Source organism: Schistocerca gregaria, chromosome 1 (genome assembly GCF_023897955.1).
Source record: "Schistocerca gregaria isolate iqSchGreg1 chromosome 1, iqSchGreg1.2, whole genome shotgun sequence".
Classification (NCBI taxonomy): Eukaryota; Metazoa; Arthropoda; class Insecta; order Orthoptera; family Acrididae; genus Schistocerca; species Schistocerca gregaria.
The window spans coordinates 599,615,905-599,635,693 of record NC_064920.1 but is presented as its reverse complement, the minus strand read 5'-3'; the positions used below and the strand labels follow the sequence as shown (position 1 = coordinate 599,635,693).

The following is a 19,789-nucleotide window of genomic DNA, read 5'->3' as shown; positions in this document are numbered from 1 at the left end:
TTACTGGTCCGCGTCAATGCGATGCGGCTTTCCAGAATTGAAGACTCTGCTGAAACAAGCCCCGTGCCTGGCTACTTACCGACCTGGCCAACATCTCGTTCTTGTCACGGACACCTCTCAATACGGGGAAGGTGCAGTCCTTGCGCACCGTTTTTCTGACGGTTCTGAACAACCCATTGCTTATGCCTCCAAAACGCTCACGGATGCCCAACAAAAGAATTCTCAAATTGAAAAATAAGCTTTAGCCATTTATGCTCTTCATAAGTTTGGTGTTTTACTCCATGGCTCAAAGTTTCATCTTGTTACGGATCACAAACCACTTGTTTCCTTGTTTCATCCATCAACGTCACTTCCCGACAAGGCTGCACACTGCTTCCAGCGTTGGGCCCTTTACTTGTCTCGTTGCAATTAGGAGATTCATTTCCGGCCGACGGCTCATCATGCGAATGCTCATGCACTGAAGGCCTTAATGGCTGAAAGCTTTAATTGCGAGACTTTTTGTTGTGTCAATCTGCGACTCTGCATCTCCGCTATGTGGTGAGTGGTACCTTTCCTTCTCTTAGTATTGACACCCATTTTAGGATGTCCTGGACAATCATTGGTGAAGGTTGTAACTTTTCTGGTTTTGTTGTGTGCTGCTTTTTTGCATTCCTTAGCAAAAATCCTTTTGGAGCACAGTGTGCAGTGTTGCCAAAATTTTGTTGCCAGTCCCTCAATTTTTCCCCAAGTATGAGCTTGCTTTCTTGTTGAAGGAATGGCACAGGGAGCACGGCAATGCACTCTGAAAATTTGGAAATTACATTTGTCTCCCCAAAGTGCTCATTTTACGATGCAGAATCCAAGAATTTACTACAGAGTAGAAGTACCGTTGCAACTTTTTTTTTTCACCATTTCACCCCTTCAGGAACCATTAAAAGCATTAGTGTTCTCCCTTTATTTGCACAGTTAAAAATTTTGACTAATTGTTCTCTGCTCCAGATATTTCCTCCTTTTTAAGTTTCTTCTGCACAATATCTCTGGGGAGTCTTGCTCTATTTGGATGGATTATTCCACAGAAAAGCACATATTTATCCAACAAGCCAAGTAATAGAGAAATGCTTGTACAGAAATTTTCAACAAAGGAATTTGAGCTTTTCCCAAAAAGAGGCTCACATTTTCATAGTGATGCCCCAGCACCACTGCACCTTACAGTTTGTCATCTTTCATTTGATAGATACGCAAAGTGAAAGTATAGCCTTCCTCTGTACAAATTTTGATCAGTCTTCCACCATACGTGTGAGGCCTTCATCGACAATAGACATGCACGCACGCGCAACTCACACACACGACTGCGTCTCTGCCAACTGAAACCACATTAAACCACACTTCGAGCAGTAGCACCAGTGCATGACGGGAGCGGCGACTGGGTGGGAGTGAGGAGGCGGCCAGGTTGGGGAGGGGAAGGGATAGTATGGTGGGGGCAGAGGACAGTGAAGTGCTGCAGGGAATTAGCTGAAAAGGAGAGAAATAAAAGACCAGGTATGCTGGTGGAATGACGGCTGTATAGTGTTTGAATGGGAACAGAGAATGGGCTGGATGGGTGAGGACAGCGACGAACGAAGGTTGAGACCAGGTGGGTTACGAGAACATAGAATATATTGCAGGGAAAGTTTCCAACTGTACAATTCAGAAAAGCTGGTGTTGGTGGGAATGATCTACACACCTGGAAATGGAAAAAAGAACACATTGACACCGGTGTGTCAGACCCACCATACTTGCTCCGGACACTGCGAAAGGGCTGTACAAGCAATGATCACACGCACGGCACAGCGGACACACCAGGAACCGCGGTGTTGGCCGTCGAATGGCGCTAGCTGTGCAGCATTTGTGCACCGCCGCCGTCAGTGTCAGCCAGTTTGCCGTGGCATACGGAGCTCCATCGCATTCTTTAACACTGGTAGCATGCCGCGACAGCGTGGACATGAACCGTATGTGCAGTTGACGGACTTTGAGCAAGGGCGTATAGTGGGCATGCGCGAGGTCGGGTGGACGTACCGCCGAATTGCTCAACACGTGGGTCGTGAGGTCTCCACAGTACATCGATGTTGTCGCCAGTGGTCGGCGGAAGGTGCACATGCCCATCGACCTGGGACCGGACCGCAGCGACGCACGGATGCACGCCAAGACTGTAGGATCCTACGCAGTGCCGTAGGGGACCACACCGCCTCTTCCCAGCAAATTAGGGACACTGTTGCTCCTGGGGTATCGGCGAGGACCATTTGCAACCGTCTCCATGAAGCTGGGCTACGGTCCCGCACACCGTTGGGCCGTCTTCCGCTCACGCCCCAACATCGTGCAGCCCGCCTCCAGTGGTGTCGCGACAGGCGTGAATGGAGGGACGAATGGAGACGTGTCGTCTTCAGCGATGAGAGTCGCTTCTGCCTTGGTGCCAATGATGGTCGTATGCATGTTTGGCCCAAGCAGGTGAGCGCCACAATCAGGACTGCATACGACCGAGGCACACAGGGCCAACACCCGGCATCATGGTGTGGGGAGCGATCTCCTACACTGGCCGTACACCTCTGGTGATCGTCGAGGGGACACTGAATAGTGCACGTTACATCCAAACCATCATCGAACCCATCATTCTACCATTCCTAGACCGGCAAGGGAACTTGCTGTTCCAACAGGACAATGCACGTCCGCATGTATCCCGTGCCACCCAACGTGCTCTAGAAAGTGTAAGTCAACTACCCTGGTCAGCAAGATCTCTTGATCTGTCCCCCATTGAGCGTGTTTGGGACTGGATGAAGCGTCGTCTCACGTGGTCTGCACGTCCAGCACGAATGCTGGTCCAGCTGAGGCGCCAGGTGGAAATGGCATGGCAAGCCGTTCCACAGGACTACATCCAGCATCTCTACGATCGTCTCCATGGGAGAATAGCAGCCTGCATTGCTGCGAAAGGTGGATATACACTGTACTAGTGCCGACATTGTGCATGCTCTGTTGCCTGTGTCTATTTGCCTGTGGTTCTGTCAGTGTGATCATGTGATGTATCTGACCCCAGGAATGTGTCAATAAAGTTTCCCCTTCCTGGGACAATGAATTCACGGTGTTCTTATTTCAATTTCCAGGAGTGTATATGGAACAGGCTGTGAAGCAGACATTGAAATGAAGGATATGTTTGGCAGTAATGTTCAACAACAGGGTGGTCCACTTGTTTCTTGAGCACATTTCATCGGTGGCCATTCATGCAAACAGACACCCTGTTGGTTGTCTTGCCCACATAGAATACAGAGCAGTGGTTGCCGCTTAGATTGTAGATCACATGACTAGTTTCACAGATAGCCCTGTCACTGATGGGATAGGTAATGTTAGTGACTGGACCGGAGTAGGTGGTGGTGAGAGGACATGTGGGACAGGTCTATCTTCTACGTCTATTACAGGAGTATGAGCCATGAAGTAAGGGATTGGGAGCTACGGTTGTGTAAGGATGGACAAGTATACAATGTGGAATCCAAAATTTTTGGGACTGTCACTGCCATCTGGAAAGGAGGAGTAGCAGATCTTTGCACCGCTAGGTGACGAGAGCTGCATATCTGATGAGTCAGTGTGCGGAGTGGCATTCAGCTAGGAGGACGTGTTGTGTGTCCACAGTAATTTCCATAATATTCTGTATTTGGGGTGTGGCGATTTAACGATGGATCCGCTAACAGAACAGCCCTTGTGTATCAAATTCTGTGATAATCCTGGGAAAAGTGCTACAGAGACCCTTGCAATGATTCAACTAGTGTTTGGGGGACAGAGCATGAGCCATACACATGTGTTTAGAGTGGCATGATCAGTTCAGGGCCAGCCGTACAAATGTCGAAGATGATGCTCACACTGGAAAGCCCGTTAGCCGCATAACACCAGACATTGTTGGCAAACTTCAACAACTGATTCATACGGATCGATGTCAAACCATTCAAGACCTTGTGGATGAAGTGGGTATTGTTTTGGGGCATGTCAATGAATGTTGACTGAACAGGGAATGCATCATGTCGCCGCAAAATTTGTGCCTAGGATCTTGACTGCCAATCAGAAGGCACAGTGTGTTGAAGTGTGCACGCACCTTCTTCAGACCACATCTGATGATCCAACCTTCTTGTCATTGGTTATCACCAGCAACGGGAGATGGATTACGGTTATAACCCAGAGACAAAGCAACAATCGTCCCTGGGCTCTCCAAGACCCAAAAATGCGAGACAGATGAAGAGCAAAGTGAAGAGCATGATCATTGTTTTCTTTGATACCAAAGGAATTGTGCACAAAGAATTTGTCCCACCCAACCAAACAGTGAACTCCGCATACTACTGTGACGTTATGCGATAGCTCCATGTAAACGTGTGGTGATGACAGCCTGAACTTTGGCATCAAGGGAACTGGCTGCTGCATCACAACACACCCTGTCACACGTCCATGCTCACCAGGACCTTTTTGGCAATAAACAACATGGCGATTTTACCCCACTCACCATACTAGCCAGATTTGGCACCTTGTGACTTCGCACTATTCCCAAAACTGAAACTAAAGCTGACAGGCCGTTGATTTCCAGAAAACGTTTGACCAGTTGCAGAACTGCTGGGACCAGTGTGTATGTGAAGATGGGAACTACTTAGAGGGTGATGGTGACCATTAGCCCAAAGGTAAGGTTTTCAACAGTTGGCAGCACCAGTCCCGAAAATTTTGGATAGCTCCTCGTATTGTGTAGGTTCGGTGGATGGTGGAATACCACTGTGGGAGGGGTGGGAAGGATAGTGCGCAGGACATTTCTCATTTCAGGGCATGACAAGGGGTAATCAAAACCCTGGCAGAGAATGTAATTCAGTTGCTCCAGTCCTGAGTGGTAGTGAGGGAACTGCTCCTCTGTGGCCAGATGGTGGAACTTTCGGAAGTAGTGGGAGACTGGAAAGATAAGGCACAGGAGATTTGTTTTTGTACAAGGTTGGTGCTTCAATTACTGAATACTTTTTCTGAATAAGATTGTCTTGGAATGAGAAGTAAGTATTACTTTCTGTCACGACAGAACACTCAATTTTTAAGAGTTTTGATTGACTGTAATGCAGAAGTGCTGAAATTAATGATACAGGTTAGCCACAAAATGTAATTCACTATTATGGTTCCTATCCTAGTTTTAATTGTGTGTTACACATGTTACGCTAGGCAGAACAGTCAGTATAATGGTTTCTTCTTTCTCAGGGACTTGCCTGTGTGTGAAATCCTGGCTATTTTGAAGGCGGAGGAGGAAGAAGATGCAACAGATATTTTATTGAGTCTCCTGAAGCTATTGTGGAGTCAGCTGAAGATTCTGGTGAAGCAGATGGGGGTGGAAAGATAGCCAATCTTGGACTAAGCCAACTTCATTCTGGTGCAGGAGAAATTTTGACCAACTATAACAGGTTATGTTGTGAACTTTAGAGTAACTGCTCTTATGATAATCAAGAAAACATCAATTCAAATGGAACCAAAAAGCTACAGATTTAAAAAAATTGTAATCAGACTGTAGGAGGAGGATCTGAAAAGTGATAACACTTTGCTTCCTGAGAGTTATCATAGTAAATACAGGAGCTTGTCTCCAGTTCAGTGCTTTGAACTGTTCTGTAATGATGAAACAATTAAAGTTTTCGTTATCAAACCAACAAAATATGCTTTACTCAAGAACTGTCCCGATCCCAAAATAACATATGAAGAAATAAAAGGTTTTCTAGGATTTCTAATTCTCTTGGGCTATAATCCTCTACCAAGCAGAACATGTTGCTGGGATTCAGGGCTGGATATGAGACATCAAATGGTGCACAAAATGATGAGAAGAGAAAGATTTGGAACAATTATGAGATTCATTCATTTGATACACACAAATCAATGTAAATGGTGAAATGTGGAAACTTTGTCCATTAATAGATCTGTTGAGAAAAGTGTTTTCTCTCCACTTTCAACCTGGGCAGATTTGGATTATGATGAGAGCTTGAAGTATTTTGGCAGTCATGAATGCGAACAATTTCTGAATGGTAAAACCATTAGTTATGTGTACAAAGTGTGGTACTGAAACACAAATATGGGATACCTAGTAGATATTCAGATATACCACGGAACTGATCCCAATGGAACGAAGTATATGACAAAGCAATTGTAAAACACGATTGATTCACTCCCTGAAAAAGTAAAAATTAATCCTACACATTTTATTTGGCAACCTGAAAACACCACCGACAATGTTGCCTCATCTAAAAGAACAAGTCTGTGGTGCAACAAGCACTATTTGTGAGAATAGTCTGCCAAAGGAATGTCCACATGCAGACTGTAACACAATGTTCCAAAGAATGAGAGTGGTGATATTGATTAAAAGAGCGGCAAGAAAGTGGAATGATTATTACCAACTGGCTAGATAATTCTACAGTAACAATTACTTCAACCAGACATGGAATCAATTCAGTAAGCTCCGGGCACTGATATTCCAGACAAGAGAAGAAAAGAATCCTTGCACCCCAGCCAAATGTTATTGGAGACTACACCAAAAATGTAGAGGGAACTTACTGAATGGATGAAAATATAGCACTATACAGTATGAGCATCAGAGAAAAGAAATGATGGTGGCTACTTTTTCCATGGCTACTGGATGTATGTATAAATAATACATGGATTCAAATTAATGATGATGTAAAACACACACACACACAGAATTTGAGCTTTCGCAACCGGCGGCTGCTTCATCAGGAAAGAGGGAAGGAAAAGAAAAGATGAAAGGATGTGGGTTTTAAGGGAGAGGGTAAGGAGTCATTCCAATCCCGGGAGTGGAAAGACTTACCTTCCCGGGATTGGAATGTCTCCTTACCCTCTCCCTTAAAACCCACATCCTTTCATCTTTTCTTTTCCTTCCCTCTTTCCTGATGAAGCAGCCGCTGGTTGCGAAAGCTCAAATTCTGTGTGTGTGTTTTTTATTCATTGTGCCTATCTACCGGCGCTTTCCCGCTTGGTAAGTCTTGGAATCTTTGTTTTTAATATATAATACATGGATTCTCTACAGAAAGACAGGTATGAATATGCTACAGCTACAATTTTGACACAGCACTGTGAAATGCTACCTGACATGCAATGCAATAATTCCTAGAGCTCCTGTCACCCTGCTAATAATTCATACAAAGGTAGACTGTTGCATGACATCAGACACAATGAAAAAAATCACCTGGTAGTTATGGCTAAAAAGAAAAAAAAATTACGCTGCACTGAAGAAAATTGGAAAAGAACTCCAAGAACAATACACAGCAAATGTGATGCGGGTTGCACATAGAATGTCTTGTACCATATCACAAGACAAGTGCTGTAGCCTATTTATTTACTGTCACATATTTCACTTACACACCTGGGTTCTGTCTAGTGTGACATATTTTGTACACTCCCTTTTGATTAAATTATTGATATTTTTGTTTATTTTGTTGTATGTTTACGTTTCTAACATTTGTAGACTTAGAGAAAGCTTTTGACAATGTTGACTGGAATACTCTTTCAAATTCTAAAGGTGGCAGGGGTTAAATACAGGGAGTGAAAGGCTATTTACAATTTGTACAGAAAGCAGATGGCAGTTGTAAGAGTCGAGGGGTATGAAAGGGAAGCAGTGGTTGGGAAGGGAATGAGACAGAGTTGTAGCCTATCCCCGCTGTCATTGAATCTGTATATTGAGCAAGCAGTAAAGGAAACAAAAGAAAAATTTGGAGTAGGTATTAAAATCCATGGAGAAGAAATAAAAACTTTGAGGTTCGCCGATGACATTGTAATTCTGTCAGAGACAGCAAAGGACTTGGAAGAGCAGTTGAACAGAATGGATAGTGTCTTGAAAGGAGGATATAAGGTGAACATCAACAAAAGCAAAACAAGGATAATGGAATATAGTCGAATTACGTCAGGTGATGCTGAGGGAATTAGATTAGGAAATGAGACACTTAAAGTAGTAAAGGAGTTTTGCTATTTGGGGAGCAAAATAACTGATGATGGTCGAAGTAGAGAGGATATAAAATGTAGACTGGCAATGTCAAGGAAAGCGTTTCTGAAGAAGAGAAATTTGTTAACATCGAGTATAGATTTAAGTGTCAGGAAGTCGTTTCTGAAAGTATTTGTATGGAGTGTAGCCATGAATGGAAGTGAAACATGGACAATAAATAGTTTGGACAAGAAGAGAACAGAAGCTTTCGAAATGTGGTGCTACAGAAGAAAACTGAAGATTAGGTGGGTAGATCACGTAACTAATGAGGAGGTACTGAGTAGGATTGGGGAGAAGAGAAGTTTGTGGCACAACTTGACTAGAAGAAGGGATCGGCTGGTAGGACATGCTTGAGGCATCAAGGGATCACAAATTCAGCATTGGAGAGCAATGTGGAGGGTAAAAATCATAGAGGGAGACCAAGAGATGAATACACTAAGCAGATTCAGAAGGATGTAGGTTGCAGTAGGTACTGGGAGATGAAGGAGCTTGCACAGGATAGATTGGCATGGAGAGCTGCATCAAACCAGTCTCAGGAGTGATGACAACAACAACAACAACAACATGTTTACTGAAGGCAATAAACAAATATCTAATTTGTAAAATCCAAAAGAGAAAACTAATTGAAATGGAACTGGGTTAATTTTTATTCTCTCTCTTACACTGACTGGTTATCCCATCTCCCATTTGACAATAATCCACATACACCTAGTTTTAATTTTATTATTGGCATTATTATGTCTGGATGTGCATACTTCTTGACATTTAATGACTTTACTTAAATATTACAGTAGTTTTTGGAGTATGGAAGTAATGCAGGAACTTGACTCACTCTGGCCTTTATATATTTCCCTCTTTCTCCTACATGACATTTTAATTCCCTAAGTTACCCATGACATACTTCTTTTTTCCCTTGATGGATCTTCTGGATAACATTTTAGGAAAACAAATACAAATACAACTTTACTGTGGAATAAATTGAATTTGGTGACAGCATCTCTTTCTATACACACCTCATCCCAAACCACCTCTTTTAACTTTATCTTGAAACATTACAGCCTGTTCTCATTAATAAGCTTTGTCTGAATCTGACTCAGGGCTGCAATGTGCAATATTGTTTATTTCCATTAATAGCACATCATGATCAAATAGTCCTTTGGCAATTTGATACACATTGTTTCAGCCTGAGCAGAATCTATAAAAATGTTATCAGTCAGTGTCCTACTATCCTGCTGTACACAAATTAGAAAACTGACTACTGAAATTGACTGAAACACCCAAACAATGATTCTAGTTCACTTCTGCTGTCTGTAGTTACTTACAAAACTTAAAATAGGGTTTACTGACAAAAGGAGACAATACTACCTTGCCAAATTACCATATATGATCACAGTGAAATGCATTTAACACGAAAATAATGTGCCCAAGATCTATACTGTATAATTAGTAATGTCTGTCACTGTCCTGAGTTCAACAGCTGACTCACGACTGTTTTCCATGTGGGATGGAGGACAGAAATGGACATGTGCATAGCACATGATAGCATGTTTATGGTCCTGAACTCAATTTTCCACACAGACTTATAAGAATGCAAGGGACATAGCAGCAAGTTCATGGTTATGGAGTCACTTGCGGGTGTCCAAAGTATGTGCAATGATGGCACAAATAGATGCAAAGAAACAATGCTGTGCAACTTGTGTATGAACAAAATAACATTGTACCACAGACATCAATCGAATGACACAGAGCAGTTTTTACGACACTGACCCCATATTCATGAAGATAAAGTTTGCTCTGTCCAGCCAACTTGATTATTCACGTTTCCCATAATCATTTCATGTTCCTTCAGCAAGATCACATCCAAAAACCTGTCCTTATACATATTTTTATTTTCACTTTATTAAGATGACAAATGACATACATTATAGGCCGATTCCTAGAAGAATAATTAAGTAAAAAGATATTTGCTACACATTTGGCAGGCACTACATTTCACAATTTCTGTTGACTTTATTAGGTGAAACAAAGGAAAAACCGTATTTTATAGCCACTGGGTCATAATTTTTTTTTTTACCTTGGATTTAGATTGTGTTTTCATTTCCTAGAATTACAGGCAAAGGTGTTTTAACATTTCTGCACCGTGCGGAATTAGCCGAGTGGTCTAAGGCGCTGCAGTCATGGACTGTGCGGCTAATCCCTGCAGAGGTTCGAGTCGTCCTTCAGGAAAGGTGAGCGTGTTTGTACTTAGGATAATTTAGGTTAAGTAGTGTGTAAGCTTAGGGACTTATGACCTTAGCAGTGAAGTCCCATAACATTTCACACATTTAACATTTTTGCCAGTAATGCTAGACAATGCACTAATAACACGAAACCTTGGTTGCAAAAATTAATAATTAGCGGAACAAGTTGTAAAAAAAAAAAAAATAATCATGATTTCCCCATTACATTTCATATACTGCTCACATTCCTAATGTGATAACGCTCTTAATCTCAGCATTTGCAACATCCCTTTGTTTGGGAGATCTTCAAACCAAATTTAACAAATAAATGATTCAATAATAGCCAAATTCGAACAGGGAAACGAAAAAGCATCACTGACAATCTTCGGACTTCTTAAACTGAGAAATAACAGGGTAGAGCAAAAAGAGACTAACATAGGGTGCAAACCCACATGCAAAAATCTTTCTAATGTTTATGACAATGAAATGCAATAGGCAAGTGCAATTCACAATTGTACATTCAGAACCACAGTACTTACAGTATATGCTCTTGAGCTGTGAATCAATATAAGTCGCAAGATTTCAGATCACTGACATTTTGTGTTAGGTCAAAGCCCACCTTATAAAATGGTGATTAACTCTTTCCAATCACCCACCACACTCATATCCTAATGTAGCCAAAAACATTAGAGATAACATCAGTTCACTTGCATGGAAGTTCCTCAATCATACAGTAATCATTGGCGAAGACTTTAATCATCCAACAATTTCCTGGGAAAATAATAGTTCTGATAGTGCTAGGTGTGGTAAGACATCGTATGAAACATCACTCAATGCCTTCCCTGAAAATTACATAAACAGATAGCTAGGAACCCCACCCACGATGAAAATATATTGCATCTAATGGAAACTAGGAAACCTGATGTCTCTGAGGGTGCTGACATCGAAACTGCTACCAGCGATCCTGAAACAGTTGTGGCAACAATAATTACTGAAATACAAAGGCCATTTTATACAAGAAGGAAAAACTGTGTAAAAAAATTGATAGTGTCATCTCTCAATGAGGAACCTGAAACTTTCAGCACAGCATGTAGATGAACTATGGCTCAACTTTTAAAAAAATAGTTGACCATATGTTGGGTAGATATGAACCCAGCAAAAAAGTTCATAATGGGAGGGCCCGACAGTATACAGTCACTGTAAAGAGACATCTACAGAAACAGAGACTACGGTCTAATAAGTGTAAAACTAAGAATGAGACAATAGAAAGAGAGATGATGAATGAAATGTTTGGCTGTCAAGTGGGCAATGCATGAAGCCTTCAATAACTACTGTAATAGGCCTAGAATATTGTAATATGATCGATGTACAACAACTTCTTCTAATTTTTCCTCTCTGACTGCACGAGACATCTTCACAGGTACAGTGGTGAACTACAAGAACTTGAGTGTGTCAAATATATGCACGTTGTAAAGGGCGCCAAAGTCCATTGTGCAATGTCGACTATGAGATTATCTCTGGTAATGCCAAAATTCTCAATTGAAAGTGATAGACTGCCTTTCTTATGTTGCAATGTTGACATCCAGATTTGATTTTATTTAACACCACCTTCTTTTCTGTTAAAATTACTATGGTGTTTATAAATTTCAATAGCCTCTCTATACATATGCACATGACAATGCGATGTTTTCGGTATGACACTCATCTTGGTGCATTTTATTTCATGGTCACCCTCTGGCAAAGGTGTTTCACTAAGGCCCATTTATACATATGTCCCATGCAACAATTCCTCTTGTGCTCAACCACATTGTATATTAATGACATTGCAGATGATGCTAAAAACCTCAGACTTTCTGCGGATGATGCAGTTATCTATAATGAGATACTATCCGAAAGAAACTCGTCAAGATTTCAAAATGGTGCAAAGATTGGCAATTTGCTTTAAATGTTCAGAAATGTAAAATTGTGCACTTCACAAAATGAAGAAAAAAAAAGTAGCATCCCATGATTATAATATCAAAAAGAGACAGGTGGAATTGACCAACTCATACAAATAAAATTAGATGCAACACTTGGTAGGGACACGAAACGGAATGATCACATAGGCTCAGTTGGTAAAGCAGGTGGTAGGCTTTGGTTTATTGGTGGAAGACTAGGGTAGTGCAATCAGTCTACTAAGGAGACTACTTATAGGTCATTTGTCATTTGTGTGAACCATTCCAGAATACTGCTCAAGTGTGTGAGACCAGTACCAAATAGGACTAACAGGAGATATTGAACACTACAGAGAAGGGCAGCAAGAATTGTCACAGGTTCGTTTGACCCATGGGAGAGTGTTACAGTGACGAAGAAACTGAACTGGCAGACTCTTAGAGATACAAATAAACTATACCAAGGAAGTCTACTAACAGTTTGTCAAGAACTGACTTGAAATCATGAACCAAGAAATATAGTACAATACCCTATGTATTTCTCATGTAGAAATCATGAGGATAAGATCAGAATAATTACAGTGCACACAGAAGCATTCAGACAATCATTCTTCCCGGGCATCATAAGAGAATGGAACGGGAAGAAACCCTAATACCTGGCACAAAGGGAAGTACCCTTTGCCATGCACTTTGAGGTAATTTACAGAGTATGGATATACATGTAGATATTGGCCAAACAATACTGTGTACAGCACAACTGAAAAAAAAGGAAGGTGGAGATGCAGTTAACATTCTACTGACGATGAGGTCATTAGAAGCAGAGCAGAAATTCAAAGTGGGCGAGGACAGGAAGAAAACTGGCCATACTCTTTCAGAGGAAAATTCCCAGAACTCATACTCAACACTTTCCACAGAAATTTTGGAAAAGATAAATCCGGAAGGTTGAAAGGGTATTTTAGTTGCTGTCCTATCACACAAAAGTCCAGTGTCTTACCATTTGGCAGCACCAATGCAGTACTCATTAGAAATTTAACATTTCACATTAGTCAACTGCAACATTTAACTCATAAGGCCGGAATTCTCCTAGAGGATAAAGCAGGTAAAAAGACGAGGGCTAGTAGAAATCCGTGGGTGACAGAAGAGGTATTGAATTTAATTGATGAAAGGAAAAAATATAAAAATGCATTAAATGAAGCAGGCAAAAAGGAATACAAACGTCTCAAAAATGAGATTGACAGGAAGTGCAAAATGGCTAAGCAGGCATGGCTAGAGGACTAAGGTAAGGATGTAGAGGCTTATCTCACTATGGGTAAGACAGATACTGCCTACAGGAAAATTATAGAGACCTTTGGAGAAAAGAGAACCACTTGTATGAATATCAAGAGCTCAGATGGAAACCCAGTTCTAAGCAAAGAAGGGAAAGCAGAAAGGTGGAAGGAGTAAATAGAGGGTCGATACGAGGGCGATGTACTTGAGGAAAATATTATGGAAATGGAAGAGGATGTAGATGAAGATAAAATGGGAGATATGATACTGCGTGAAGAGTTTGACAGCGCACTGAAAGACCTAAGTTGAAACAAGGACCCGAGAGTAAACAACATTCCATTGGAACTACTGACGGCCTTGGGAGAGCCAGCCCTGACAAAACTCTACCATCTGGTACGAGACAGGCGAAATACCCTCAGACTTCAAGAAGAATATAATAATCCTAATCCCAAAGAAAGCAGGTGTTGACAGATATGAAAATTACCGAACTGTCAGTTAAATAAGACACGGCTGCAAAATACTAACACGATTTATTTACAGACAAATGGAAAAACTGGCAGAAGCCGACCTTGGGGAAGATCAGTTTGGATTCCACAGAAATATTGGAACACCTAAGGCAACACTGACTTATCTTAGAAGCTAGATTAATAAAAGGCAAACCTACATTTCTAGCATTTGTAGACTTAGAGAAAGCTTTTGATAATGTTGACTTGAATACTCTCTTTCAAATTCTGTAGATGGCAGGGGTAATATACAGGGAGCGAAAGGCTATTTACAATTTGTACAGAAAGCAGATGGCAGTTATAAGAGTCGAGGGGCATGAAAGGGAAGCAGTGGTAGGGAAGGGAGTGAGACAGGGTTGTAGCCTCTCCCCGGTGTTATTCTGTCTGTATATTGGGCAAGCAGTAAAGGAAACAAAAGAAAAATTCAGAGTAGGTATTAAAATCCATGGAGAAGAAATAAAAACTTTGAGGTTCGCCGATGACATTGTAATTCTGTCAGAGACAGCAAAGGACTTGGAAGAGCAGTTGAATGGAATGGACAGTGTCTTGAAAGGAGGATATAAGACGAACATCAACAAAAGCAAAACGAGGATAATGGAATGTAGTCGAATTAAGTCGGGTGATGCTGAGGGAATTAGATTAGGAAGTGAGACACTTAAAGTAGTAAAGGAGTTTTGCTATTTGGGGAGCAAAATAACTGATGATGGTCGAAGTAGAGAGGAAATAAAATGTAGACTGGCAATGGCAAGGAAAGCGTTTCTGAAGAAGAGAAATTTGTTAACATTGAGTATAGATTTAAGTGTCAGAATGTAGTTTTTGAAAGTATTTGTATGGAGTTTAGCCATGTATGGAAGTGAAACATGGACGATAAATAGTTTGAACAAGAAGAAAATAGAAGCTTTCGAAATGTGGTGTTACAGAAGAATGCTGAAGATTAGATGGGAAGATCACATAACTAATGAGGAGGTATTGAATAGAATTGGGGAGAAGAAAAGCTTGTGGCACAACTTGACTAGAAGAAGGGATCGGTTGGTAGGACATGTTCTGAGGCATCAAGGGATCACCAATGTAGTATTGGAGGGCAAAGTGGTTGGTAAAAATAGTAGATGGAGACCAAGAGATGAATACACTAAGCAGATTCAGAAGGGCGTACGCTGCAGTACATACTGAGAGATGGAGCAGCTTGCACAGGATCGAGTAGCATGGAGAGCTGCATCATACAACTCTCAGGACTGAAGACCACAACAACAACAACAAAAGTGAAATGTTACTGCTTACATTTTAAATCAATACTGAACATTATCAGTACCATACAATGAGGATTAAGAATACTTAGGAGTGAATCAGAAACTTCATCCTCTCACAGTAAAAATACAAAACAAATAACAAGCCACAATTATGTACAGCATAAAAATCATGGAAAAGTTCTAGCAGTCTAAAGAGATAGCAACTGTATCAACAAAGTAAAATCCAATGAAACACAAATTCTTCCAGAAACCTGTAGACTGAGCTGAATTTGAAACCACCACAGAACAAAATGATGAAAGGAACTTTAAGAACTGACATCGAATGTTTGTGCAAAATGTCTCGGACAGCCATAGTTGAAACAATAAAAACCTTGAAATATGAAAAGTATTAATTATCAAAGAATTAAGTAGCCTATATCAGGAAAATGAACATTTAGTACCACAATCGAATTAGCTCAATACTTCAATACTGCTTCAGCTAATTCCTACCAAACTGTCACATTTGTTGACTTCACCAACTTGCAGTCAAATTATTACACTTCCAACCTAACCTATGCTATGGACTAAGCTACAGATCAATCTGTCACCCCAACCAAAATTCCCAAAACTAATATAAATGGAAATAAATGTTGCAATTGTCCTGCTCTCTTCATGATTGTGTATGTGTAGTATCATATGCCACAACATCTTTATGTCACGAGACGAAGCCATCTCTATAGGCCAGTAAGAGCCACAAAATACATTGCTAGTCAAACATGACCAAATAACAATAATTGTTCAGAAGAATGTAGATTTAAAAAGAATGGATTTAGAAGTGAAAGCACAAGTCTGTATCAGTTCTCAATAAATATAAAGAAGTTTACCAATAAAGTATGTCAAACTACATCATTAATTGATTTGAGAGAATGTTCAGTTATAAACCTTACAACCTGTGCCTCCTTACGTTAATTATGTCATTCACTCTCTTTCAAGTATTCAGTTATACTACTTATTACAACTTAAATTCATATTTACTGATCTTTCAAAAAATCACTGCTCTGTTGAAGCTCACCAACAAAAACACATAAAGCAACAGTAGCGGGATGTGGTTACTACGTAAATAAAATTTACCAAGCACAATAGTTATTTCGTTTAAGTGCTATGTAGGCACCGGTAGTAAATTTTATGATTGATTACAGTATATATTACATTCCAATACTGATGTCGATGATGAAACAATGGTGTAATGTGACTTGTTACACCCCATACTTTCTGCTTCATTCGTTTTTTGACAACATCAAAACATTTCAAATTCATGCTCCGAATCCAGTGCACCTACTACTGCGTTAATCTGAAAGACAATGGGTCCCGCTGCTCTTTCGCTCTTATCACATCTGCTGCACACAGAACATTTTCATTTAATATAATAATACACGACAGAATGAGGTAGAACCTAACTCTAGCACACCCTAAATTCGTAAGATAAATAATACATCTACAAAGCGCCCATTAACCGACATCTTTAAACATTTATTTTGTCCTTATACTCACATACAAAATCCAGGAGTCGGAGGAAATCCAACGGAATTCTTTAAAGTGCAACTATCCAAGTAAAGCTGTACCCCTTGTTCATATGCACTCATAGGAAAATGTAAATACAAAATATAAACAATATTCCGGCTGAGAGCGAAGGCGTCCCTCTCTCCGTTTCAACAACCAGTGCAGCCAACTCTCATTGGTCCTCCCCCCACGGCAACAAACGTCAAACATTGATGTGATACACTAGCAAGAATAATGGTGTAAGCTGCAATTATTTGAATGTTTTATAATTTTCTGGTTTCCAGCTAATACATATTTTCTATAAATCGGTTTATTTTCCTAGTAGTAACAGAAATAATGCTTAAGAACGAATTAGTATCCGAAAGCAAACTGCATCATAAAAATTGTCCTGCACCCCTGCAGAAAGACTATTTGTAGTGGTTCTGTGGACTGAGTACAAGACAACATTGAAAATAAGGGTGTAGCTTTTCGGCATATATTTGTTGTGTACGGTAGATGTGTCGTTGCTTTGTAGTAACACATAGTTTCTCCTCCTTTCATTCTGTATGACGTATTTATATTTAATGATTATTGAATGTGTCCAATATAAAACAAATATATTCCTCTAACATGATAAAAATGACTTATTATGCAGCTGTACAAATATTATTTAAAACATCAATTGCATGGAAAATGCTTAAAAGATGGATCAATAAATAAAATCATAAGACGGCAGTTACGAAAAGAAAACAAGTACTTACGCGTGTCGGAAATGCGCCAACGAACTATCAGTTTCATGAACAAGATTGCAACGATTTACAAGAGTATAATTAGCTTCTATCTACGCATCTTCTATATTTCTAATTGCATACCTGCCTCCATTGCAGGTCTCAAAGGGCAAGATTAAATAAACCTATATAGGCCCAATATGTTTTTACCCAGCCTATCGTTGTAGAACATCGATATTGAGTATTTAAGTTTCTAATAATCCTACGCATGTGTATGAAAAATCTAGAGAACCGGTGCATACATGACAACTTCTGCAAAAGTTATTTCTATGCTGTTAAGAATATGCCTTGCAATTTATTTATTTATTTTTATCTCATTTTGTTATTTAGTGTTCGTTCTATTTGTTTGGGGCGGACGTACCATGATGCTTGTTCAAGTCCATCGTTCACCCTTTAACTCTTTTTTTTTTTAATTACAGAGGGCAGCTAACCCTCTGACCGAAGACGCTGAGCTACCGTGCCGGCATACTGTGTGTCGGACCGAGAGTCGAACTCAGGACCTTTGCCTTTCTGTGCTCTACACACTGAGCTACCCAAGCACTACACACGCCCCAGGTTATTTCTATGATGTTAAGAATATACCGTGTATGCTAGTTGGTTAATTTGGAGGAAGGGTCCAAACAGCGAGGTCGTCGGTCCCATCGGATTAGGGAAGGATGGGAAAGGAAGGCGGCCATATCCTGTTAAAGTAACCATCCCGGTATTTGCCTGAAGCGATTTAGGAAAATCACGGAAATCTAAACCAGGATGGCTGGACACGGGTTTGAACCGTTTCCCTACCGAATGTGCTAACCACTGCGCCAGCTCGCTCGGTGCCATGTGTATGCGCAAAGCTGACACTCGGCACCGTGGCTGATGGTAGCGACTGTAAAGGCATTTCGCATTTACGTTTTGAAGTCGCTCCCATCAGCCAGCGCGCTGAGTGTCAACATTGTTTGCGCGAGTAATACCTTTTACCCAATACTCCATCACTTTTTCCGAACCTTCGCTTTTTGTTACAAGTATTAGTTTCCTTCTTTCAACTTACGGTACAAGATTGGTTACTCATCAAAACTGGGGGACGAATTATTGCAAAGGGCTAACTCCAACGCAGACGTAAGTTCGTGCATAATTTGAGAATGGGAGAAAATATTGTTTGATAGTTCAACAGGCTATGAATTTTTGGTTTGACCGTTAAGACATCTATAAGATCCCAACAACCTGCATTCTCCCTACTTCCTACAGTTTGCAGATGAGGGTACTGCCACTATTAACATTGAATGTTCCGTTATGTAATTGAACATGAATTTAGCGACTTTCATGTAGCTTCATTGGCTTTCAGAATTTCCATGTTCTTAAATATTAGTCATTTTGATACCATTTTGGATTGTTACTTAGTAGTATTCTGATCCATGGATGATTTATCTATACTCTGCATAGCAGTGATCAGGGTGAATGAATTTGTGTATGCAGTAATTACTCTAATTTATCATCATGATCCCAGTGTGACTGATACATATAGGGTTGTAGTAATCATTTAAAGCCAATTCTTGAAACTTTAGTAACAGAATTTCTTGGGATAGTGTATGCCTGTCTTCAAGGGTCTTCCAGTTCAGTTCCTTCAGGTTCTCTGTGACACACTCCCACAAATTAAACAAACCTGTGACCATTCATGCTGAATGCATATGTTAATATGACTACATGCTGACCATTTACAGATCCTTTTTTACAAAATTCCAGTATGAGTTAGTAATTCCTACCCACAACCTTTTACACTATACAAAAATGGAACCTCTTCTTTGGAATAGAAAGAATTCTCAAGGGTAAAGGTTTTCATTTCATTTTCAAATTTATCTTAGCTGTTCGAAAAATCATGGGGTAGATGTTCAGAAATTGTGGTGTTAGTATGTGACACCCCTTTTTGTGCCAAAGACGAAGTTAATGTGGAATAATGAATATCATTCATTTCTTCTGGCACTATTATTATAATTACATATCAATACATCATTGCTCCTTTTAGATTTTAGTGGATTATTTACAACAAATTTTCCGAGGGAATAAATTTGCTGTGAAGAGCAGATGTCTACAAAGATTAATGTGGGTGAGCACCACACAGCATGTATTTGCACAGTGAAGCTCTTTTTTCTTAAAGATTTTCAGGACATTATTCCATATGACGTATTTGAATGATAATATGCAAAATATATCAGCTTACTGATTTGTTTCTCTCTCAGATTGTAATAATTCAAAGTACAGATGTGGCTGAGTAGTTGTTTTAGGAGTTTGAAAGGTGTTTTCACCCACATTAATTTCTCATCTGTCTGGTTCCCAAACAATTTTAA

At 40.3% G+C, this 19,789-nt stretch overlaps 1 protein-coding gene across 19 annotated transcripts in view; it reads right to left on the bottom strand.

Annotated features, from left to right (window-relative positions):
* LOC126358278 (modifier of mdg4-like) overlaps positions 1-17,080 on the bottom strand; it is a 342,870-nt gene extending 325,790 nt beyond the window's left edge. For 5 of the 19 annotated variants that reach the window (XR_007566224.1, XM_050007535.1, XM_050007539.1 and 2 more), the window contains exon 1: positions 16,693-17,079. The gene's annotated coding sequence lies outside the window, so the exon portion shown is untranslated. Of the gene's footprint in view, positions 1-16,692 lie in introns of all 19 variants that reach the window. The other 14 variants (XM_050007546.1, XM_050007537.1, XM_050007540.1 and 11 more) reach the window with 6 other exon arrangements.
* Positions 17,081-19,789: the final 2,709 nt, after the last annotated feature.